This window comes from Oncorhynchus nerka, linkage group LG22 (genome assembly GCF_034236695.1).
Source record: "Oncorhynchus nerka isolate Pitt River linkage group LG22, Oner_Uvic_2.0, whole genome shotgun sequence".
Taxonomy (NCBI): Eukaryota; Metazoa; Chordata; class Actinopteri; order Salmoniformes; family Salmonidae; genus Oncorhynchus; species Oncorhynchus nerka.
This window is the reverse complement of record NC_088417.1, coordinates 20,660,071-20,686,563: the sequence shown is the minus strand read 5'-3', so window position 1 is coordinate 20,686,563 and position 26,493 is coordinate 20,660,071.

The following is a 26,493-nucleotide window of genomic DNA, read 5'->3' as shown; positions in this document are numbered from 1 at the left end:
GATGCTGGCCCATGTTGACGCCAATGCTTCTCACAGTTGTGTCTTGTTGGCTGGATGTCCTTTGGGTGGTGGACCATTGTTGATACACACTGGAAACTGTTTTGTACACTCAGTGTATGTCCTTGGAAGTTGTGTGAATATAGTCACTGCAACCTTAGATGGCTGCCCCAGACTAGTTGGTGGCACTATAGATGTCATTGGCACCAGAGGCACCATAGGATACTAGAACAATAACTACTGATTGAGTGGACTTTGTCTCATGCAAATGAAAATGTTGTTTCAATTATGTGGACAAACAATGTGATTAGTAGAGCTGTATAATCACATATTGTTGCCCTATTATGTGGTCTGAACACAAATATGTGTTAATAAAATATATTTGTTAAACAATGAAGTACAGATTCAGAGTTGTTCTAATTTCTGAGTGCACTGTGCGTTCTGTGAGGCACACGGCAGTAAACAAAGTGACCCCAAACTTTTGAAGGGTATTGTATATACTGTAGTTTGATAACTGCTGAGCACTGTAAAATTCTATATTTTTACCTCATAAATCAATTCAAATCAAATGTTATTGGTCACACACATATAGAGCAGATGTTATTGTGGGTGTAGCGAAATGTAGTGAAATGCATGTAAATGTATCCATTTATGTTGGAAGGTAAAACCAAATGATATATGGATGTGGCTGTAAATACTCTACAAGCTCTCACAGTCTCATGTCAAAACAAGATATTCATCCATGTTCCTCACACCTCAAATTTCAAAGTTGTTCCAAATGTCAAATTTCAAAGGGTTTAAGTTTAGACATTAGTTCCAAATTTGTAAGGTTAGGGTTAAGTTTAGGCATTAACTCTGAATTCTTAAGGTTAGACATGAACCCTCTAGGTTCTAAGCTGGGGGAGGGGGGATTCTAAGCTAACATATGGATTTGTTTTAAGATGGTCATGATTGATTTAGAATTTTTATAACACCCCTTAAGGTATTAAAAAAGTATATATAAGAAATGTATATGGATGAAACACTGAATTTGGCATTACTGCTATTAGCCAATAGAAATGCACTGAATACCAGATTCACTACGTGGAACAACAGATAGTCCCCCAAAAAATATAAAGGAAGTTTGTTCTGAAGTGTCTGTACTATATCTGAGAGATATAAGAAAGATCAGGAAATGTTTTACTTTTTTTTTTTTTTTTTTTTTACATGTAATTGTCCCCTTATTTTAGGCAATAAACAATCTCCATATGTGACTCGTTTGAGGAAACTAGGTGTATGTGCGTGTCACTACTTGCACCATATGAACGTAAACTTTTTTTTTCTCATCAAAATCCGTTTTTTTTAGCAAAAATGCTTTTTGGAACATGTGAACTTTCATGTGCCTTAATAACAAACTTGTCTGCCATGTATAAATACGAATATAATTGTTAAATTACGAGCCTAGTTGGTTTAGCCATGGAAAAGGTCAGCAACCTTCCCGCTAGCCATGATTGGCTGAGAAAATGAGTGGGCTGGACATGCCGAGAGATGAGTTCGGATTGGTCTGCCATGTAGCACGCTTCAGTCTATAATATGAGCTGGACAGTATGTGTAGGTAATCCTTTCTAACGTGTCTTTTTTTTAAAGATATCATGTAGTAGAACTGCATAAGTTTTGCTTTCCACTTTCTGGAGAACCAAGTTTTGAAATCAGTGGAATTAGAGTATGATAGCTAAGGAAATTGAGAAAATTCTGGCCTTTGATTGCAAATATGCAGAGTCGGAAAGAGAACACAGAAGCCTCCGGATTACATCTTCAAACTAACGGCAACCATGGCATCCGTGACAGAGAGGGAGAAGTGTCCGTCTATGTATACGGACGGGTAAGAGAGTCTAGCTAGCTACATTTTCAGATATTACACGTTTCTAATTTTGTCAGAAAGTAATTTTCATTTCAAGTTCAAGTGAACTGTTAGCTAGCTAGCTAATGTTAGCTGGCTGGATAGCTAGCTAACATTACGCGTGTGATCTGTGTAGTAATATTATTTTATCTCTGAGCCATTTGCATTGCTAGTTATAGCTTAATTGTTAGCTGGTTAACATTGAACCTGGTTGGTTAGCTACCTGCAGATTCATGCAGGGTAGTAACGTTATGAGTTGGGATTATGATGAATTGATTCATGTCTAAACAAAAGACTCCACTATGCAAGAAACTATTTCAATAGAATGTTTATGATGTCACTGTGACAACTGTCGATAGATGTAGCTGGTAAATTCGCTCTGTATATCTACTCTGATTTCAGAGCACTCTCGTCTGAGTGTGCCAGAGTGCAGAATAACTGATGAATTTACGAACGCTCAACATCCATTGAATATGGCCGGTGTCAGTAAACGTTGGGAAAAAATAGTTATTAAATTGTTGCCAGTAGCACAGTTGCAGTCACCAATACTCTGGATAACATAAAAACAGCCTAACCAGCTCTGCTAGGGTGAGTAAAATGGTCAGATTGAACTGTTCTCTCATTTGTTTCTGGAAGTAGCTAGCAAGCTAGCCAATGTTAGCCAGTTAGCTTGGGTGCTTGACTGCTGTTGTTAGGTCAGGACGCTTGGATCAACCCTACTTTTCGACCAGAGTGTGCGCAGAGAGCGAAAAGTTCAGAATTTACGAACGGACAATCTGACAACCCTCTGAGTTTACGAACGCCCAGAGCTCACTCTGCCACTCCAGATTACATTAACAAATACGTAGTATAAACCAGCCTTTAGTCTTGAAATCTTTAGTTGTTTAGAACATAGCCTCACATGTGAATCCTGAAAGAGATCGGTGGGGCTAAAGCTTAAAAGGGTGTGAAAGATGCTGAATGGGTGAAAACAAAGAAGAGCTTTCCAGTAGGTACCAAAACATTCAAGGACCATTTTCTCAAAAGTGAGGGTACAAGTTTATCAACTTTCAAAGCAGAATTACTTTCGCGTTGTTCCTCAACTTTAGTGTATGCTATACCATTTCCTAGTCTCTACTTTTATCCAATGTAAAAAAAATCACAATTTTGCTACATTAGACTGAATCGAGCCAGTTGGTCACATATATACTTTCATTCATTTTTTAAACTGGTACTGGGACCTTCAGAAGATGTATTTATCCCCTTATTTTAGGCAATAAACTATCAGAAAAAAAAAGAAGAAACCTACACACTGCTCTTAAGCTTTATCTATCGGCCTATAAATAAACTTTCTCCGTATATACTTCAGAAGAGTCTTGTGAGGATTGTGGGCAAAACGGAGAACACCATCGTGTTCGTGAGAGTCTCATCTTTCAACAGAGTGGTCATAAAAGTTGGTAGGCCAAACCGTTCAGACGCTACATACGATTTTGTGAGAAGACCGAGATTTTGTGAGAAGACCGATTTTCGGGATGTCTCATGGTCTGACAAACACCACTCTAGCTCTGCCAATATACATATCTCAGCCTAAATATCAGCGGCACAGGTAACTTCCACAAAGCTGTGAACGATCTGAGAGACAAAGCAAGAAGGCCTTTTATGCCAACAAAAGGAACATAAAATTCGACATACCAATTAGGATCTGGCTAAAAATACTTGAATCAGTTATAGAACACATTGCCCTTTATTGTTGTGAGGTCTGGGTTCCGCTCACCAACCAAGAATTTACAAAATGGGACAAACACCAAATTGAGACTTGGCATGCATAATTCTGCAAAAAATATCCCCAGTGTTCAACGTAAAACACCAAATAATGCATGCAGATCAGTATTAGGCCAATACGCGCTATTGATCCAAATCCAGAAAAGAGACGTTAAATTCTACAACCTAAAAGGAAGCGATTCTCAAACCTTCCATAACAAAGCAATCACTTACAGAGAGATGAACCTGGAGAAGAGTCCCCTAAGCAAGCTGGTCCTGGGGCTCTGTTCACAAACACAACCACAGAGCCTCAGGACAGCAACACAATTAGACCCAACCATTTTTTATTTTTTTATTTCACCTTTATTTAACCAGGTAGGCAAGTTGAGAACAAGTTCTCATTTACAATTGCGACCTGGCAAAGATAAAGCAAAGCAGTTCGACACATACTACAACACAGTTACACATGGAGTAAAACAAACATACAGTCAATAATACAGTAGAAAAATCAGTCTATATACAATGTGAGCAAGTGAGGTGAGATAAGGGAGGTAAAGGCAAAAAAAGGCCATGGTGGCGAAGTAAATACAATATAGCAAGTAAAACACTGGAATGGTTGATTTGCAGTGGAAGAATGTGCAAAGTAGAGATAGAAATAATGCGGTGCAAAGGAGCAAAATAAATAAATAAATACAGTTGGGAAAGAGGTAGTTGTTTGGGCTAAATTATAGATGGGCTATGTGCATGATCATGAGAAAACAAAAAGGCCACTGTGACTGACGCTAAATTAAGAAAAGCTTTGACTATGTAAAGACTCAATGTGCTTGGCCTTGCTATTGAGAAAGGCCGCCGTAGGAATACCTGGCTCTCAAGAGAAGACAGGCTATGTGCACACTGCCCATAAAGCGAAGTGGAAACTGAGCTGCACTTCCTAACCTCCTGCCAAATGTACAACCATTTTAGAGACACATATTTCCCTCAGAACACACAGATCCACAAGGAATTTGAAAACAAATCCAATGTTGATAAACTCCCATATCTACTGGGTGAAATACCACAGTGTGCGTCACAGCAGCAAGATTTATGACCTGTTGCTGCAAAAGGGAAACCAGTGATGAACAAACACCATTGTAAATACAACCCATATTTATTTATTTTCCCTTTCATAGTTGAACTATTTGCACATCGTTACAACACTGTATATAGACATAATATGACATTTTAAATGTATTTTCTTTTGGAACTTTTGTGTAACGTTTACTGTTATTGTTTATTTCACTTTTGTTTATTATCTATTTCACTTGCTTTGGAAATGTAAACATATGTTTCCCATGCCAATAAATCCCCTTGAATTGAATTGAGAGAGAGTCAGAGAGAGAACAAGTTTTTTTGTGCAGTGATTCTGCCCCCTACGGGTTCTGAGTGTTGCCCGCTCTCTCTCTCTCTCTCTCTCTCTCTCTCTCTCTCTCTCTCTCTCTCTCTCCAAATCATTTCATATAAATAAAAGTAATTTATTCTAGCAGGGTATATTAGTTGTCTGTCTATTAAAGTCTGTATAGGCCTAATTAAAGTTATACTTTTAAATTTGTGTTTAATTTGTCACTGTAATGCCAACGACTCTTCTGTTCTGTTGTAGGCCTAGTTCCACAAAACCTTGAAATCGATATTCTGGTCATATCCTATATTGTCCTTTATATTGATCCTTGTGAATGAAACGTCAAGTCATACGATATATATATCGTTGTCATCCAAAGAGCCATAAGATATCTGGTGACAGACAGGCAGGGAGGGATTTATATTTATTACATTTAGGGGGACATTTAGATGGATGATTATGGCTAATCATGTAAATGACGCACTCATTTTATGTATCTGATGAAAAAATGCAATGAGAGAGAGAGGGAGAGAGAGCGACATTGTATATATGCATAATATGACATTTGTAAAGTCTTTATTATTTTGGAACTTCTGTGAGTGTAATGTTTACTGTTCATTTTTATTGTTTATTTCACTTTTGTATATTATCTACTTCACTTGCTTTGGCAATGTTAATTTCCATGCCAAAAAAGCCCCTTGAATTGAATTGAGAGAGATGTAGGAACGGTAATTACCGTTTCCTCGTCAAATATCTCATTAACATATCTTAGCCTAATTAAATTATATGAATTACACCAGAAGCCTTTAGTATTAAAGTTGCTTCCGGCTTCATTGTTCTGGTGAAAACCACGAAGAGACGCATGCGTGGTGAGAACAAGGGATACGCACGGCTGAATCCGGCATTCTTTGTCTTCAAATATAGTCGATTTGTATGCATTTTCATTAGGCTACAGTAGCCGATAGGCTATATCTCTGTAAATACTCGTTTACAGTAGGATGTGATCATGTGTAGACCACTTGCCCGAGTGAACAAAGAACGCACATACAACACACGCACCACACGCACGCGCTAGTGGCCGCTGGGTGGCAGTGGTGTGGTTTGGGTGATGAGCGAGAGCCAGCCTCCCCCTCCCCCTTACCTCTCTCTCTTTTCGGCTTGTATAGAGAATCAATGGAGGGGAACAAAGAGCGGAGAGAAGAGGGGGAGGGGGAGCAGGGACTTGATCGACAGGAATTTGAATGTTTCCAAAGTTCTCATCATTGATCGAACTGGTGCACTGTCTAGATCGCCCTCCACACACACTAATACCATCATTTCCACAATGGGTGCATTGCCAGTAGGCCTGTAGACTACAATAGTTCAGGGTTTGACAGACAAACATAGTTGTGGACTGGTGATTAGCGACGAACAGTTCTTCCTTGCACTTATTTATGGCCTAATTTGTGTTAGCCTATACAGCATATAGAGATCAAGGACTTTGAAAGGGCAGGTTTCAATGTTTAGACCTAGGCCTACAATGTTAATGATTTAGGCCCTATACAACCATCTCTTTAGAATAGCTAAAGATGAAAATCCCATCAGTGTATGAATCAGTAAACCAGGAGCCCATGATGTTATCATTTGACTGTGCATAGACAACTAGCCTACTGTAGGACTCAACAACAACAACAACAACAACAACAAGCCAGTATTCACGTGAAGTCTTGGTCAAGGAGGACACAAGCTGCACTGTCTGGGTCATAGGCATGGATTTTGTGAAACCCATAGTGCAGAATATAATATCTCATTTAATGCACCTAAATATCCAACCAGTGCACACAATATTTGGCCTGTATTTTTTTTTAATGTAGCCTATATGTTTTGAAATAATGGTTACATTATTAATTTTATTAGGTTATTTTCATTATTATTAATATTATTATTATCATGAGGACTAATATCAGTATATAAATAATAATATAATAGGCACTATAAAGTTACCGATTGTTTATCTGATTTATTTAAGACCTTCATGACATTGTATCATATCTATAAGGTCATTTAATTTTTTTACAGAGTAAAACTTGTTTTTCTCCTCTTTTCTGCAGCGGTTTTTCCTCTCTCGATCTAGCTGTGGAAAAGGTCATTTAATTTTTTTACAAAGTAAAACTTGTTTTTCTCCTCCTCTTTTCCGCAGCGGTTTTTCCTCTCTCGATCTAGCTGGGGAAAAGCAGCTCTCTTCCCGGCTCTAGCTTCTCGCAGCAGCCTCCCTTGCACGCACAGATCTCGGTGTGAAATCCTATATAGCTTTACCGGCTTACGGAACATTCCACTGTGTAATAGTCTAAATACAGGGCAGTCGGTGATATATGCCTGTGTCAAGCCTGCAGGAATAGTTTAGTTGCCTACATGTTGTCAGATTTGAGACATATCCCTCGATCCACCGCTATAATTTCTCCATTCACAGTCGTAAGGCACGTTGGCATAATTTCTGTCGCACGTGCAGCCGATTCTTGCGGGTGCACACCGGGCTGCATGGGCTGCTCATGCAGATGGGCTAACACTAACATGTAGGTCTGCTCTTGTATTTCCATATTTGCAACATACTTTTTGGTCATTTGGTCCGTCTGTTTACATTTAGACACTTTTCTCTTCTACAAAAGCTGTTCACTTTATTTTTCCTTGAAATGAGGATATTTATAAATACTAGACCGTTGAATAAATGCCCAGAGAAACATAAAATAGAACACACAAGGTCAGGACCATGATTGTTTTATCTACTGAAGAAAATGTTGGACAAAAGTCCCAAAAAAATTGCTCAAAAAGTAAATAAATAAAGAATATATAGGGCCTAGGCCAAAATAACTCAAATAAGTCACGTTTTACATAGGCCTATATTTTTGTAGTGTGAAACATTTTTTTTGTAAAAATGAAGCCTATCGGCCTATATTTTATTTTAGATTTGCGTTGATTTAAAGTATTTTCCAACAGCAACAGTTGCTTTCCTTTGCATTGTCTGTGAATCCTGAAATACTTTTGAAATTAACAAAAATTGGTATGCTATAGGCTATCTGAAATCTCATTCATTCATTCAATGTGTGTGAGTGTGTGTGTCAGTCATTACCTCCGCCCTCGGGCGATACTTGGCCCCGGCGTGGTGCATGTTCCCCGGGTGAAGGTTAGCCAACTCCCGGCTCTGTGGTTGTCTGTCTGACTGGGGCTGTTGGACAAAATGGAAGCCGGGTGTGATGTGTAGGCTGTATGCCTACCTCTTCATATAGGCTAGTGGGGTAGGTAGGCTACGTCTGCACCTTCGGCTCTCTCCTCAAACAGTGAACTCACATCTCTAGACGTGCTAATTTTTATATTATTAGGCAAGTCAGTTTAGAACAAACCCTAACCCGGATGACGCTGGGCCAATTGTGCGAGCCCCTATAGGACTTCCAATCACAGCCAGTTTGTGATACAGCCTGGAATCAAACCATGGACTGTAGTGACACCTCTAGCACTAAGATGCAGTGCCTTAGACCACTGCCCCACTCGGGAGCTAATGATAGGCCTCAATGCGGCAGGGTAGCCTAGTGGTTAGAGTGTTGGACTAGTAACCGGAAGGTTGCAAGTTCAAACCCCCGAGCTGACAAGGTACAAATTTGTCGTTCTGACCCTGAACAGGCAGTTAACCCACTGTTCCTAGGCCATATTTGTTCTTAACTGACTTGCCTAGTTAAATAAAGGTACATTTTTATAAAATAAAAAAAAGTGATTCCGATCAAATTAAACCATGGCTGAGGCATCCATTGCGCACCCCTAACCCTCTTCTGCAGAGCTAAAGATCTGATTTACGTTCTGCGCATGTGTTTCTTTACATCTACTATATGCACATATTTGTGGTCACTATCCACAACAAGCTCTCACTGCAGAATTAAACGTTTAACCACGTTTCTCCAAACATCACATTACAAAGTTGCTTCAAAGGTCAAATTTCAAAGTGTTTTTAACATCCTGTAGGGCTTTCACTCACTGGTAGAATGTAGTGAAATACGGATAAATTCAAGAGGGTGCTACTTAATGAATGTCTAAACATCATTTTCTTTGCCCTCATTTTATTTAACCAGGCAAGTCAGTTAAGAACAAATTCTTATTTTCAATGACGGCCTAGGAACAGTGGGTTAACTGCCTGTTCAGGGGCAGAACGACAGCTCGGGGGTTTGAACTTGCAACCTTCTGGTTACTAGTCCAACGCTCTAACCACTAGGCTACTTCTCCAAGCGTCCAATTTTGAAGGTTAAGGGGTTAAGGTTTGGGATAGGGTTAAAACTAAAAAATGAGTGTCCACCACTGGGATCAAACATGCAACCTTCTGATCTAGAGTCAGGAGATTACACTGATCCAGAGTCATGGGATTACACAGATACACCACCTCTGCCCGCAACATCCTAGCAAAACCCAAGACTACTTGACAGCAATAGTGCTCATTGTTGTCCCTAATGGCAGGTTTTGAAGGTATTTTCCCACGTCTTCAGGACATGGATAGACATCTAATTTCGAAGTCACTCTTGAGCGATCTGCTTGCACCATCACCATCCCTTCACATTTCTCACTGTCAATCATTAATAATACTTCTTCAGATTTTACAGGTGAAATCTCCATGCAGCATCTGCATGCCATCATTTGATCTCAATCAGTTTAATGGAAATATGCATTTAGATCTTCTTGGGTTATGTACAGTGTTGTTTTCAATTACGTTGCATTAACAAACTGTAGCATAGCCTACCTGTGTTTTCCCCCAACCAAAGTGCACATTACAGATTCAAAGCAATAACACTATTATAGTTTTAATGTAATTTATTTGTAGGCAAAAACTGCATCTATCCCACATATTATACCTATAAATGTTAAGATTATTGATATATTTTCTCTGTGGAAACATTGTGAATAATAATTTATATGGAGGTGTTTATATCCTCTTCTTCTTCTTCTTCTTTTGCTGCAAACCCATCCATTCTCTCTATCTCTGGCTCTGGTTCAGTCTCCCTCTTTCTCTCTCTCAGAGGTAGTAGAGAGAGAGAGAAAGAGAAAAAGAAAGCATGCTTTTTCCATGTTCTCCCTCATAGGCAGGCGTCCACTGCTGCCCAAATTAAAGTGCTTTTACAATCAGGCAGGGTGAAGGACGCCCAGGCCTCTCAGGCATCTTGTGCAGGGGGATCAACTTTCATACATGTGCTCTGAAAGAAGGATGTTTCTTTGTTCTGTTTCCTCAATAATATCTGCTGCCTGTGTGTGTGTGTGTGTGTTGTTTGTGTGTGTGTGTGTGTGTGTAATGGTGTTTCTATTTTTAATTGTAGAATTTATTAACCTTTTACAACATTTTGTGAATTAAAATGCAAGTTTGCCGTTTAAAGATGAAGATGACCAGATAGCTTGTAAATTGTGCAGAGGAAAAAAAGTTACAATAGGACACTTATTATCAGGGTATTGGACGGGTATTATGTTTCACTAATTGGTATTATGTTTCACTAACTGGCATTATGTTTCACTAACTGGTATTATGTTTCACTAACTGGTATTATGTTTCACTAACTGGCATTATGTTTCACTAGCTGGCATTATGTTTCACTAACTGGTATTATGTTTCACTAACTGGTATTATGTTTCACTAACTGGTATTATGTTTCACTAACTGGCATTATGTTTCACTAACTGGTATTATGTTTCACTAACTGGTATTATGTTTCACTAACTGGCATTATGTTTCACTAACTGGCATTATGTTTCACCAACTGGCATTATGTTTCACCAACTGGCATTATGTTTCTGTCACGCCCTGGCCATAGAGAGGATTTTATTCTCTATTTTGGTTATGCCAGGGTGTGACTAGGGTGGGCATTCTAGTTTCTTTATTTCTATGTTTTCTATTTCTTTGTTTTTGGCCGAGTGTGGTTCTCAATCAGAGGCAGCTGTCTATCGTTGTCTCTGATTGGGATTCATACTTAAGCAGCCTTTTTTCCACCTGTGTTTTGTGGGTAGTTGTTTTCTGTATAGTTGATTTGCCTTACAGAACTGTTTGTTTTTTCTCTTCGTTATTTTGTTTGAGTGTTTTGAGTAATAAATAATCATGAACACTTACCACGCTGCGCTTTGGTCTGATCCTCTTTCTGACGAGAGACGTGGCAGAACTACCCACCACAAAAAGACCAAGCAGAGTGGTCAGGAGGAATGGACATGGGAGGACATTTTGAATGGGAAAGGATCCTGGACGCGGGAGGAAATCCTGGCTGGGAGGGATTGCCTCCCATGGGAGCAGACGGAGGCAGCAAGGAGGGAGCAATTTCACAAGGGGTCAAGGCTAGCACAGAAGCCCGAGAGGCAGCACCAATTTTTTTGGGAGGGGGCACACGGGGAGATTGGCAGAGTCAGGGTTTAGACCTGAGCCAACTCTCCGTGCTTACCGTGGGGAGCGTGTGACTGGTCGGGCACCGTGTTATGCGGTGATGCACACTATGTCTCCAGTGCGCAGTCACAGCCCGGTCCGCTATATTCCAGTTCCTCGCATTTGCCGAGCTAGAGTGGGCATCCAGCCAGGACGGATGGTGCCGGCTCAGCGCTCCTGGCCTCCAGTGCGTCTCTTTGGCCCAGGATATCCTGCGCCTGCTCTGCACACTGTGTCTCCGGTGCGTCTGCACAGCCCAGTGCGTCCTGTGCTAGTGCCCCGCAGTTGCCCGGGACGAAAGTAACCATCCAGCCAGGACGGGTTGTGCCAGCTCTACACTCGAGACCTCCAGTGCGCCTCCACAGCCCAGTGTATCCGGTGCCTGCTCCACGCACCAGGCTTCCAGTGCATCTCCCCAGTCCGGTGAGACCTGTTCCGGTTCCACGTACCAGGCCTCCAGTATGTCTCCCCAGCCTGGTAAGCCCTGTTGCAGATCCACGCACCAGGCTTCCATTACGTCTCCTCCGTCGGGTGAGACATGTTCCGGCTCCACGTTCGAAGCCTCCAGTGATGATCCATGGCAAGAAGCCTCCAGTGATGATCCATGGCAAGAAGCCTCCAGTGACGATCCATGTCACGAAGCCTCCAGTGATGATCCATGGCACGAAGCCTCCAGTGATGATCCATGGCACGAAGCCTCCAGTGAAGATCCATGGCACGAAGCCTCCAGTGATGATCCATGGCACGAAGCCTCCAGTGAAGATCCATGGCACGAAGCCTCCAGCGTCGATCTGCGGTCCGGAGCCTCCAGCGACGGTCTCCTGTCCGGAGCCTCCAGCGACGGTCTCCTGTCCGGAGCCTGCAGCGACGGTCTCCTGTCCGGAGCCTCCAGCGACGGTCTCCTGTCCTGAGCCTGCAGCGACGGTCTCCTGTCCGGAGCCTGCAGCGACGGTCCCCTGTCCGGAGCCTCCAGCGACGGTCCCCAGTCCGGAGCTTGCAGCGACGGTCCCAGGTCCGGAGCCTGCATAACTGTCACGCCCTGGCCATAGAGAGGCTTTTATTCTCTATTTTGCTTAGGCCAGGGTGTGACTAGGGTGGGCATTCTAGTTTCTTAATTTCTATGTTTTCTATTTCTTTGTTTTTGGCCGAGTGTGGTTCTCAATCAGAGGCAGCTGTCTATCGTTGTCTCTGATTGGGATTCATACTTAAGCAGCCTTTTTTCCACCTGTGTTTTGTGGGTAGTTGTTTTCTGTATAGTTGATTTGCCTTACAGAACTGTTTGTTTTTTCTCTTCGTTATTTTGTTTGAGTGTTTTGAGTAATAAATAATCATGAACACTTACGACGCTGTGCTTTGGTCTGATCTTCTTTCTGACGAGAGACGTGACAGTTTCACTAACTGGCATTATGTTTCACTAACTGGCATTATGTTTCACTAGCTGGCATTATGTTTCACTAGCTGGCATTATGTTTCACTAACTGGCATTATGTTTCACTAACTGGCATTATGTTTCACTAGCTGGCATTATGTTTCACTAACTGGCATTATGTTTCACTAACTGGCATTATGTTTCACTAACTGGCATTATGTTTCACTAACTGGTATTATGTTTCACTAGCTGGCATTATGTTTCACTAACTGGCATTATGTTTCACTAACTGGCATTATGTTTCACTAACTGGTATTATGTTTCACTAACTGGCATTATGTTTCACTAACTGGTATTATGTTTCACTAGCTGGCATTATGTTTCTCTAGCTGGCATTATGTTTCACTAGCTGGCATTATGTTTCACTAACTGGTATTATGTTTCACTAACAGACATTATGTTTCACTTACAATTTTGTTGTTTTGTTCAGAAAAGTAATGTGACTACCCACTAGTCCTGACAGGCTTGGAAACAATACGTTGAATTTATGATGTGAAAGAGGAACATTCTAAATGCTTCTTCCCCTACACAGTAGTCTGGGCTGAACCAGAAATGACAGTAGTTACAAATGGAAATATTGTATGTCATTGTTGAGACGCTAAAGTAAGATGACTGTGTAAACTATGTTAATATGGTCAATATGAGGAGAAACAATATCCCCCAGATTCTACCAGTAGATTTTAGAGTGAATATGGTCCCAGGCACAAACCCCAACAGATTCTACTAGTAGATTGCAGAGTGAATAGAGCCACAGGAGAGGATGAAGTGTGTGTGTGTGCATGGGGGGTATAGGATAAAGCAACAATATGTTTCTTTCTGATGGAAACAAACAAAATCTATTTTCTGTCGGATTCTATTTTCTCCTGTTTCTTTCACTGTCTGTTCATCGATCTCTCCGTGTCTCCCTGCCTCAGCCCCTCTTCCATCAATCTATCCATCTTTTATGTCTCACTCCATCCTCCCCCCTCTCTCTCTTGCTGTTTTGCTTTTGTCCATATCACTCTGTCCATCCGTCCATCCCCGGCCTCCATCCACAATGAAGGACGTGTGTGTGTGTGTGTGTGTGAGTGTGTGTGTGTGTGTGTAAGTAAAGCAGGGCAGTGCGAAAGAGGTCTGATCCATACTAATGTCCATTGATAGGAAAATCAATGCTGCATTGATCCCAGGGAGAGAGAAAGAGGGAGAGAGGGAAGGAGAGAAAGAGAGAGAGGGACAGAAAGGATTAGATGAGTTTTGGAGGGAAGAAGGCCAGAGGAAGGAAGAAGACAGGGAGAGCCAAAAGACAGCGAGAATTGGAGAGAGTGAATGAGAGAATGAGAAAGGAAAGGAAGGATTAGGCAGATGGGAGGGATGGAATGGGAGAGAGGGATGAAGAGCAGGAATAAGAGAGGTGGAGAAGATTTGAGAGAAAGATCTTCAGATGATTAGGCCTCTGTCAGCAAATACCCTCCCTCTCTCTCGCTCTCTCTTCTCTCTCCTTCTCCCTCCCCCTCCCTCTCCATTTCCTTTACCCTCTCCCTCTCTCTCTCTCACTAGAGAAGTTGATCAGCCTACACCTAGAACCTGAGAAGAGAAAAATAAGTGGAGAAAGAGAAATGAGGTGGAGAAGAGTTAGAGAAAGGGAAGGGAAAATCAATTTTTCCCAGACAGACAGCGGCTAATGGGGCTCTGAGGTAGAGGACATTTTTTACCCCGTGGTCCCTGGGAACCCACAGTTCTAGAATGACTAGAATGGAAATGAACAGTTCTGTTCATGAACAGTTCTATTCTATTCATGATATTCTATCAATTGTAATTCTATAGTGAAACAAAGCTCAACTGAAGGATCACAGACTGACCCGACCCAACCCAGAGAGCACAGTGTTGTTTACTACTGCATTTTATTGAGGAAATTGGACAACCCAAAGAGCAGAGCGTCAGCAAGGTTACACAACCCACTCCTGTCCTGGATCTCAGAGAGAACATCAGGTAGATAAACCTTTTCATTGGACAACATGATTAATTTATTATCATTACAGAGAAATATGTGTCTGACCTCGAAGGTCAAGGTTTTTAGACATCCAACAGTATGATGCATGATGACAATGCACCCGTGAATTACTGTACATATACTATTCTATCCATATATTCTTCAGATATACTATATATTATATCCACATACTGCCCATAATGTCTACACGTCCCATCATCACATACAGTGGGGCAAAAAAGTATTTAGTCAGCCACCAATTGTGCAAGTTCTCCCACTTATAAAGATGAGAGAGGCCTGTAATTTTCATCATAGGTACACGTCAACTATGACAGACAAAATGAGGGAAAAAAATCCAGAAAATCACATTGTAGGATTTTTTATGAAATGATTTGCAAATTATGGTGGAAAATAAGTATTTGGTCACTAACAAAAGTTTATCTCAATACGTTGTTATATACCCTTTGTTGGCAATGATAGAGGTCAAACGTTTTCTGTAAGTCTTCACAAGGTTTTCACACACTGTTGCTGGTATTTTGGCCCATTCCTCCATGCAGATCTCTTCTAGAGCAGTGATGTTTTGGGGCTGTTGCTGGGCAACACAGACTTTCAACTCCCTCCAAAGATTTTCTATGGGGTTGAGATCTGGAGACTGGCTAGGCCACTCCAGGACCTTGAAATGCTTCTTATGAAGCCACTCCTTCGTGGCCCGGGCAGTGTGTTTGGGATCATTGTCATACTGAAAGACCCAGCCACGTTTCATCTTCAATGCTCTTGCTGATGGAAGGAGATTTTCACTCAAAATCTCATGATACATGGCCCCATTCATTCTTTCCTTTACACGGATCAGTCGTCCTGGTCCCTTTTCAGAAAAACAGCCCCAAAGCATGATGTTTCCACCCCCATGCTTCACAGTAGGTATGATATTCTTTGGATGCAACTCAGCATTCTTTGTCCTCCAAACACGACGAGTTGAGTTTTTACCAAAAAGTTATATTTTGGTTTGATCTGACCATATGACTTTCTCCCAATCTTCTTCTGGATCATCCAAATGCTCTCTAGCAAACTTCAGACGGGCCTGGACATGTACTGTCTTAAGCAGGGGGACACATCTGGCACTGCAGGATTTGAGTCCCTGGCGGCGTAGTGTGTTACTGATGGTAGGCTTTGTTACTTTGGTCCCAGCTCTCTGCAGGTCATTCACTAGGTCCCCCCATGTGGTTCTGGGATTTTTGCTCACCGTTCTTGTGATCATTTTGACCCCACGGGGTGAGATCTTGCGTGGAGTCCCAGATCGAGGGATATTATCAGTGGTCTTGTATGTCTTCCATTTCCTAATAATTGCACCCACAGTTGATTTCTTCAAACCAAGCTGCTTACCTATTGCAGATTCAGTCTTCCCAGTCTGGTGCAGGTCTACACATTTGTTTCTGGTGTCCTTTGACAGCTCTTTGGTCTTGGCCATAGTGGAGTTTGGAGTGTGACTGTTTGAGGTTGTGGACAGGTGTATTTTATACTGTTAACAAGTTCAAACAGGTTCCATTAATACAGGTAACGAGTGGAGGACAGAGGAGCCTCTTAAAGAAGAAGTTACAGGTCTGTGAGAGCCAGAAATCTTGCTTGTTTGTAGGTGACCAAATACTTATTTTCCACCATAATTTGCAAATAAATTCATTAAAAATCCTACAATTTTTAGGATTGTAGGATTGGATTTTTTTTCTAATTTTGTCTGTCATAGTTGAAGTGTACCTATGATGAAAATTACAGGCCTCTCTCATCTTTTTAAGTGGGAGAACTTGCACAATTGGTGGCTGACTAAATACTTTTTTGCCCCACTGTATATTTATACTCCAGTCTCCGAAGTTGCTCGTCCTAATATTTGTTAGATATTACTGCACTGTTGGAGCTATGTGTATGTGCTATGTGTACAAGCATTTCCCTACATGTTTCTGTTGCTTGGAAAACGGTTTTGACTTTGGTCTTCCTCGCTCAATCACCAGGCCTTGGTGTGTTCTGTTTCCCATGAGGGCAAGGTGAATGCTGGCTACTAACTTACTTTTTATTTAGCTATGTCATGTGTACGGAAATGTTATGTCATGTGTACGGAAATGTTATGTCATGTGTACGGAAATGTTATGTCATGTGTATGACAGTGTTATGTTAACATTTGGGTTGAACTTCTCATATCAGTCTTGTCTGGTGTGAATATGCATAAAGAGAGTCACTGGAGTCTGGAGACTTTCATAAAGTTCTATCTTACTTGTTACAGTGATATACATAGCTGGTTTCTGTTATCACTGTTAAACATATCATTATTTTTCTCTTTGTCTCTCTCTCTCTGAGGTGACATTGGGTACCATGGTAACGGCACACTCTGTTTACGCAATGTCTCACTTCATCACAAGCTGTTGATGGGTTTGATTTGCATGTGTGTGTTCTCCTGGTTACACACACACAACTTTAAGGTCTAATCTTATTTTTTATCTTCATTGTTTTGATTATTTTCTTTTTTAGGAACGCAGCTGGTGCAGACTTTGCACTAGACAAAACGCTTAGTAAAAACTTCAAAAAGTTAAACGTTATATTGATTATTCTACCACCTGGAGAATGTACGCCAACATCACTGGAACATGTACTGGTGATGCTTCATTGTCAAACTCATAAACATTTCCGAAAGAAAAGAAATGAGTACTTTGACACATAACGAAACAGTTTATCAGAATAGTTTTTTTTTTTGTCAGAGATCTGACCTCATACACTTCACCGCTTAAGCCGGTGAAATTAGTGAAGAGGGAGGGGGAGACGGAGAGAGGGAGGGAAAGAGAGAGAAATAGAGAGAGGGGGATGGATGGAGAGAATAGGGAGAGAGAGGGAAAGGGAGAGAGGTAGGGAAGGAATAGATAGAGGAGGGGAGGGGGGTAGCCAGTTGAACCCCCTGTCGAGCACAATGAGGGAGAATAGATTCCATACCAGGAAATCCATTAGAGCTGGGAACGCTACGGAGCACGGAATACTGCCATGTTTTCAAAAATCCCTCATTAACTGTCATTTATAAATTACAATCAGCAGCATGGCCAGAATGACAAGCAGAATATCAGACTCACTGAATAACTGGGAGTATAGTTAGGTATAGGATGGAAGAAGAGAGAGAAAGAGAAAGGAAAGTGCAAGGAGTGAGAGAAGGGAGCGAGGAAGGCCTCTGGAAGTACAGAGGAGTTGTATGAAGTCCCCAGACACTGAGCTAAGGTCAGTATTGAGTTGTCCCACTCTATTGGGTACATTATGGTTTGGGGGAGAGTAAGCTGATTTTAGATCTGTGAAGGGTAACTTCTACACTCAGAAAAAAGGTGTTATCTAGAACCTAAAAGGGTTCTTCAGCTGTCCCAATAGGAGAACCATTTTAAGAGACATTTTTGATTCGAGGAAAAAACCTTTTGGTTCCAGGTAGAAACCTTTTGGGTTCCATGCAGAGACCTTTTTACAGAAGGTTCTACATGGAACCAAAAAGGGTTCTACCTGGAACCAAAATCTGCCTTTCTGCCCTTGAGCAAGGCAGTTAACCACCCACCACAACAACTGCTTCCCGGGCGCTGATGATGTGTATATTGATTAAGGCAGCCCCCGCACCTCTCTGATTCAGAGGGGTTGGGTTAAATGCGGAAGACACATTTCGGTTGAATGCATTCAGTTGTGAAACTGACTAGGTAGCCCCTTTCCCTTTCAAAAAAGGGTTATTTCTTTCTCTCTCTCTCCCTCTCTCACTCTCATTTCAATTCAAAGGGGCTTTATTGGCATGGGAAACATATGATTACATTGCCAAAGCAAGTGAAATAAAACATTACCAAAGCAAGTGACAAAACAAAAGTGAAATAAACAATCAGAAATGAAAAGTAAAAATTACAATCACAAAAGTTTTAAAAGAAGAGAAACATTTTAAAATGTTATGTTATATACATTTGCACATTGGCTATGCACAATGTGCAAATGCTCTCTCTCTCTCCTCCTCCCTATTTCCTCTTAAAAGTCCTGGTTTCCAATCTTCACCCTCTGTCAATCTCTCTACTCTCCACCCCTGAATGAGAGACAGCAAGTGGAGAGAAAGTGGAGAATGAGAGAGAGGAAGATGGATTATGGAGTGGGGGTGGGGGTGGGGTGAGAGAGACAGAATTAGGAGGGGGGAAATAGTGAGAGAGAGAAAAAAGAGAGAAAGGGTGGGACACTGGAAGAGGAAAAAGAAAGGAGAGGGGAAAAGGGTGAAGGGGCCTCTGAGAGGGAGGAGAGGAGAGGAGGTTCATTTGCACATATTAGAGAGGGCAGGATTTTTCATTAAAAAGAGATTGAAGTTGATATATGCCTGTGTGCTCCTGACACACTGTATGCTCTGATTGGGTAAGTCCTTCACAGAACAAAGGAACCCCCCCCCCCTCTCTCTCTCTGCCTCACACACACGTTCTACGGCTGCTAAAGACAGCTGTAGCTCCAGCAGCTCAATGCCTACGAAGCCTTTATGAAGCCTTATAACTGTGAATAGAAGCATTACTATTAAGCCCTCGATCTCTGGCTCTATATCTGAGGTGATAGAGACTCTCCTTGTTGCCATTCCACACCTCTACTCCCTGCTTAAGCAGCTGTTGGGTGTGTTTGTGGGTGTGTGTTTGTGTGTGTGCGCAAATAATGTTAACAATAAGAAACAGCTCTATCCTTGACGGACTGACCAACTGACTGCGGGTGCAACTAGCTCTCACAGTCTCACGTCAGAATTAGACGTTCATCCATGTTTCTCAAACATCAAATTTCAAAGTTGTTGCAAACGTCAGATATTGAAGTGTATAAGGTTAACTTTAGGCTTTAACTCTTCATTTTGAAGGTTAAGGTTAAGTTTAGGCATTAACTAAGGAATCTTAAGGTTAGGCAATACCTCTGAATGGTTAAGGTAAGGGTTAAGGTTTGGGATAGGTTGAATTTTTTTTTTTGCTGAAACAACTTGCTATCACTGCTTGTTGTTTGAATTAGCAACCTTTGAATGGTACATTTTTTGCAACCTTTGGAACCAGAAGCAGATGCTTACACCTATGCACCATCCCTGTCCACAACACTCACTGTTGCCCCTGGTGGCCGGTTTCCACATAATCTCCCAATGTCCTCAGACATCGATGGACGTCGAATACGGACTGGTATCACGGTTGACCTGGCTGGGGGGTGTGGGGGTGCAGAAGTGGCGTCTTTAAAAGAATGAATAACATACAGAATTCAGAATCATCTGAAAGATTCAACTGTAACTCACAATTCTCTCTCGCTCCTCTCTCTCTCTATCTGATGAACTCTCATTAGTAGACTGTTCTCCTTGAAGTGCCGTTTTGTTGAATAAGTTATGCAATCACATCCCCATAGTAGCACGCCCCCTCCCCTCCACCCCCCTCTGGTACCCCCTACTCCCATCTCCCTTTGTCTGGCCATTGAAAGGCCACTACTCTCTCTCTCTTTCCCTCTCGCCCCATCTCTCACTCTGCTCTCCTCTCCTTCTCAGGTTTGCCCTGCACTCTCCCACATAATAAAAATAGTACATGGTATACATCTCTCTCCACACGCACGTGCGCACACTCGCACACACACACGCACACACACACACGCGTTACAATATCAAACTTCTAATTTGAGTAATGCACTTTCCAGATTTCATTGAATCTTCCTAATTGGAGGGTGAGTCTTCAGGATCTGTGGTTTGATTCAATTCTTTAACTCCTGGGTTTTCTACTGATTAGTGTCCATGGTTGTCTGAGAGATCCACTGGTCTTAGTCCAGTTGAAGTGTATGTGTGTATGTCCTTGCATGCTTGTGTGGTCTCAAGGGCTTGTAGATTATGTTGACAAAAGGTCCACCTGGTGCCCTTAGATTACTTTTCTCCCCCTCATCCTCCATTAACCCCCTTGTTGAATTGGGAATATTTAGAGATTAGACACAAACTTAATGATACGATTTTAACATTAATGTCTGTTGAGAGGCTTGGGGGAGGCTGTAGTAGTGAAGTGACACAGGGAGGCAACAGTATAATTTGTTTGTATTTTATTTAACCTTTATTTAACTAGGCAAGTCAGTTAAAAACAAATTCTTATTTACAATGACGGCCAAACCCGGACGACGCTGGGCACCGCCCTATTGGACTCCCAATCACGGTCGGATGTGATACAGAATGTCAGTTGGGCTGAAGGTCATCTTAATCCAGCTAACCTGACCTAAACACACTGCTGCCTTTCAGAGAGTCAAAGAAGAACGAATATCAACACTAACCTCTAGAAGCCTGCATGGCCTGGTGTGTTCTTTCTTCCTTATGGCATTGATTCTCTCTTTCCTTTCTTTCTCTCTCTCTCTCTCTCTCTCTCTCTCTCTCACACTCTCTCTCTTTCTCATTTTCTCTGTTTATCCATCCCTAACTCTCCCTCTATCTCCATCATCTGTGTGTGTCCTTGGAGGGAGAACATGATTAGGATGTGAGTGTTTCTCTAACGTAGCGCTTGTCTTCTGTATGCTAACAGATGTCAAGGACCAACGTGACACAACCACACTGTTTGGAAGGGCTGACTCATCAAGGACAGCCATATATTGGAATACAGAAAGGGCAGCCTGAATTCCTGAATATGGAAGTTAGAAAGAGTTCATTAGAATAACTAATGTCTTTAAAGACACACACACCTGCTCTCTCTCTCCCCCCTCTCTCGTTCTCCCTCCTGTCTCGTTCTCCCTCCTCTCTCGTTCTCCCTCCTCTCTCTCTCTCTCTCCCTCCTCTCTCTCATTCTCCCTCCTCTCTCTCTTGTTCTCCCTCCTCTCTCTCGTTCTCCTTCCTCTCTCTCGTTCTCCCTCCTCTCTCGTTCTCCCTCCTCTCTCTCGTTCTCCCTTCTCTCTCTCGTTCTCCCTCCTCTCTCTCGTTCTCCCTCCTCTCTCTCTCCCTCCTCTCTCGTTCTCCCTCCTCTCTCTCGTTCTCCCTCCTCTCTCTCGTTCTCCCTCCTCTCACTCTCTCCCTCCTGTCTCATTCTCCCTCCTCTCTCATTCTCCCTCCTCTCTCTCGCCCTCCTCTCTCTCGTTCTCCCTCCCCTCTCGTTCTCCCTCCTCTCTCTCGTTCTCCCTCCTCTCTCTCGTTTTCCCTCCTCTGTCTCGTTATCCCTCCTCTCTCTCTCCCTCCTCTCTCTCGTTTTCCCTCCTCTGTCTCGTTATCCCTCCTCTCTCTCTCTCCCTCATGTCCTTTCTTTACTGATCCTCCCCCTTTTTTGACTACATTCCTCTCTCAGCGCTGTGCTCTCAGTATCTATCTCTCTCTTTCTGTGCATTTGTGTGTATGTGTTGGGGGTCACTGGACCTCATGTAGTGCTGCCTTTCCCCACCCTTGAGGTGGAACAGAGCCTGGTGATAGGTGGAGGGGATGGGGGAGGGATCAGAGAGAAGAGAGGTGGTGTAACAAGGCCTAGATTGTAGGCTGCAAAATAAACATGGAAAATTGCATTTATGCACAAAATCTATTCACACATCTGTACTCCCTCTCTCTCACACACACACACACACACACACACACACATTTGTTTTACTATCCTTGTGGGGACCAAACAATTGATTCCCATTTCAAATACTGTTTTTCCTAACCATTACCCCTAACCCTAAAATGACCCTTTGTCATTGTGGGGAGCGGCTAAATGTGTTTTCCTTGTTTTACTATCCTTGTGAGGAATTCAGGTCCCCATAAGGATAGTGAAACCCAAAACACACACACAGGGCCTCCCTGCATCTCCATTATAAATGAGCTTCTGCAGGTGAATGGGTCTCTGTGTGCTTGGTGCAGCCTGCGGGTGCCTGACTAAAATGGATGGCCCTCCTCGTGTCTGGAGATTACAGCCAATTTAAATCCTATCCCCTTGACATCCGTTACAGCTGGAATTATTTAACATAGCCTTATAGGAACGACTCAGGCCCTTCCTGGACTAGGTTATATTATTCATTATTATGAGTCCAGTAATGAGCCAATGACGTGTCTATTTTTACCTGATGATCTCAGATCTATATCCTGTCACATTCATCATAACCATGCAGGATTACATTAATATCTGCCATCTTAGGGTGTCTGGGTCATGAACGTCCATCTTTCATCCTGACCCTGAACCGAGAAATACACAGCCCGACCAGACCCAGTAAACAGACCCATTCACCCATGCAGCCTACACTGACTTCATAATGTGATACGTTCTATTTATCCACCAATCACAGTAATCAATTGATTAATCAATTCATGTTGATCCTTGCAGGGGAGAATTTCAAAGCATGCTATTGCTAACATTGACTTGCATTGGTTTTTGGTTAGGAAGTACTATGGTAGGGCCTACAAAACCAAAGCATGGATTTCAGTCTCCGTTGTCCATAGACTGACTTCAAGGTAAGGAAAGAAATATCTACATTTGTAATTCAGCTGAACCCTCCCTTTGAATATGATTTGAAATCTTCATCAGTTGATAGACTACAGTAGAGCCTTCTACAATAAAGGGCTCTGGACTGCAGTAGGCCTTAAACTAAACGTGAAAGCATTACAAAATAAGTACCCTAATATAATCTCGTCAGAGTGCTCAGAGTCAAAGTAGGGACAGGTCATGAAAATGAAAAGGACTATAAATAGATGCGTGTAGAGTTGGCTAACTCTGTCTAGAGACGTACCTAACCTGCTTCTACAGTCCTGCTGCTCACGTTTGTGTTTACTGCGTTGCCTGTATTTCCCCATTGCGATGGGGAATAGCAGAAATAAAACAAACCTAGTGTTTTTACTATATATGTTCCTTGTTTAAAGTGCAACTCTGTTTTAAACTGTGAGGCAATTTAGACACGGACTGACTAACAGTGATCGGTCTTCAGTTTCTCGCTTTTAATGTTGGAGCCGAAGTCAACGGTTCGGTCTGCTGCACCTCGCTCGGTTGAAAGATCAACTCCACCCCGCTGACAAATAGAAAACCGCACAACACACTACTAAACTGTGATTTAAAGTAGCCCACAGAGCCTTACAATTAACCAGACATTTTTTTCTGAAATTTACGTGTTTATTTTACGTTAAATTTAGAAGTTGCCCTCTGAAAAAAAATCATATTTAGAAATCCAACTAATCCAGCCTGAATGCATAATTTACCGTAGATGTGTTTAAGACGTTTGCCAGTAAAAATATCGAAGTTGAAATATTTGTTTTCACTAAGATATTTAAAATAGGCCTATTATAATTGAGTTTACATCATTAGATTTAGTGTTTGTAAAATGTCAAATGTATTTGTCCAATAAGAAAGTTAAATAATTGAAGGCACATCCATCATGAGGTTTTGAGTGATAATTTCCTAAATATTTCAACAAATTCTAAAATTACAAGTATTTAGTTACAGTTGAAGTCGGACGTTGACGTACACCTCAGCCAAATACATTTAAACTCAGTTTTTCACAATGCCTGACATTTAATCCTAGTAAACATTCCCTGTTTTAGGTCAGTTAGGATCACCACTTTATTTTAAGAATGTGAAGTGTCAGAATAATAGAGAAAATTATTTATTTCAGCTTTTAGAAGTTTACATACTCAATTAGTATTTGGTAGCATTGCATTTAAATTGTTTAACTTGGGGCAAATGTTTTGGGTAGCCTTCCACAAGCTACCCACAATAAAGGTTGGGTGAATTTTGGCCCATTCCTCTTGATAGAGCTGGTGTAACTGAGTCAGGTTTGTAGGCCTCCTTGCTCGCACACACTTTTTCAGTTCTGGCCACAAATTTTCTATAGGATGAGGTCAGGGCTTTGTGATGGCCACTCGAATACCTTGAATTTGTCCTTAAGCCATTTTGCCACAACTTTGGAAGTATGCTAGAGGTCATTGTCCATTTGGAAGACCTATTTGCAACCAAGCTGATGTCTTGCTTCAATATATCCACATAATTTTCCTCCGTCATGATGCCATCTATTTTGTGAAGTGTACCAGTCCCTCCTGCAGCAAAGCACCCCCACAACATGATGCTGCCACCCACGTTCTTCATGGTTGGGATGGTGTTCTTCGGCTTGCAAGCCTCCCCCTTTTTCCTCCAAACATAACGATGGTCATTATGGCCAAACAGTTCTATTTTTGTTTCATCAGACCAGAGGACATTTCTCCAAAAAGTACGATCTTTGTCCCCATATGCAGTTGCAAACTGTAGTCTGGCTTTTTTTATGCCGGTTTTGGAGCGTCTCCTTCCGGAGCGGGACTGCTGCTTGGTCCCATGGTGTTTATACTTGCGTACTATTGTTTGTACAGATGAACGTGGTACCTTCAGACGTTTGGAAACTGCTCCCAAGGATGAATCAGACTTGTGGTCTGCAATTTTTTTTTCTTTTGTTTTTCCCATGATTTCAAGCAAAGAGGCACTGAGTTTGAAGGGAGGCCTTGAAATACATCCACATGTACACCTCCAATTGACTCAAATGATGTCAATTAGCCTATCAGAGGCTTCTAAAGCCATGACATCATTTTCTGGAATTTTCCAAGCTGTTTAAAGGCACAGTCAACTTAGTGTATGTAAACTTCTGACCTACTGGATTAAGTGAAATTCTAAGTGAAATAATCTGTCTGTAAACAATTGTTGGAAAAATTACTTGTTTCATGCACAAAGTAGATGTCCTAACCGACTTGCCAAGACTCTAATTTGTTAACAAGAAATTTGTGGAGTGGTTGAAAAATGAGTGGGCCTTTTATGGGCCTCCCGGGTGTTGCAGTGGTCGAGGACACTACATCGCAGCGCAATTGGCCTAGCGTCGTCCGGGTTAGGGAGAGTTTGGCCGGTAGGGATATCCTTGTGTCATTGCGCACCAGCGACTCCTGTGGCGGGCCGGGCGCAGTGCATGCTAACCAAGGTCGCACGGTGTTTCCTCTGACACATTGGTGCGGCTGGCTTCCGGGTTGGATGCGCGCTGTGTTAAGAAACAGTGCGGCTTGGTTGGGTTCTGTTTCAGAGGACGCACGGCTTTCGATCTTCGTCTCTCCCAAGCCCATACGGGAGTTGTTGCGATGAGACAAGATAGTAATTACTAACAATTGGATACCACGAAAAAGGGGGTAAAATTAAAATAAAATAAGAAAAACAAGTTTTAATGACTCCAACCTGAGTGTATGTAAACTTCTGACTTCAACTGTATAGGAAGAGAGGAGTATGGAGAGGGGTAGGATGGGGGGATAGGCAGAGGATTGTCAGGCAGCAGAAGAATACAGACTGTCTGTGAAGAGGGATGAGGGAGAATCCTGCTGCTTCTCCTCAGGGCCATTATCCTACAGGAGAGGAACCTGTGGGGGGTAGCCTATACACACACACACGTCTGATGCCGGCAACATTCCATGGGAATCCCGTCAGCTGCTTCAGTGCTTTCCTCTCTTCAGCTCTCCTTTTTCCCCGCTATCCCCTCCTCCGTCTCGCTGTTCCTGGCCCTAAACACCTCTGTCAGAGTGATCTGGTTCTATTCTGAACAGGAATCTTGGCCAGGCAGTTTTCAGTGGATCATCCCCCTCTCGACTCCCATCCCATAATGATTTAATCCAAACTACAGCTGCTAATGGTTTTCCGCCGCACTCAAGTTATTCTAACTGGTAATTATATGATTAATTTGAATGGCTAAATTAATGTTTCATTTGAATAACTGTAGTTTAAACGAATTACTAAAT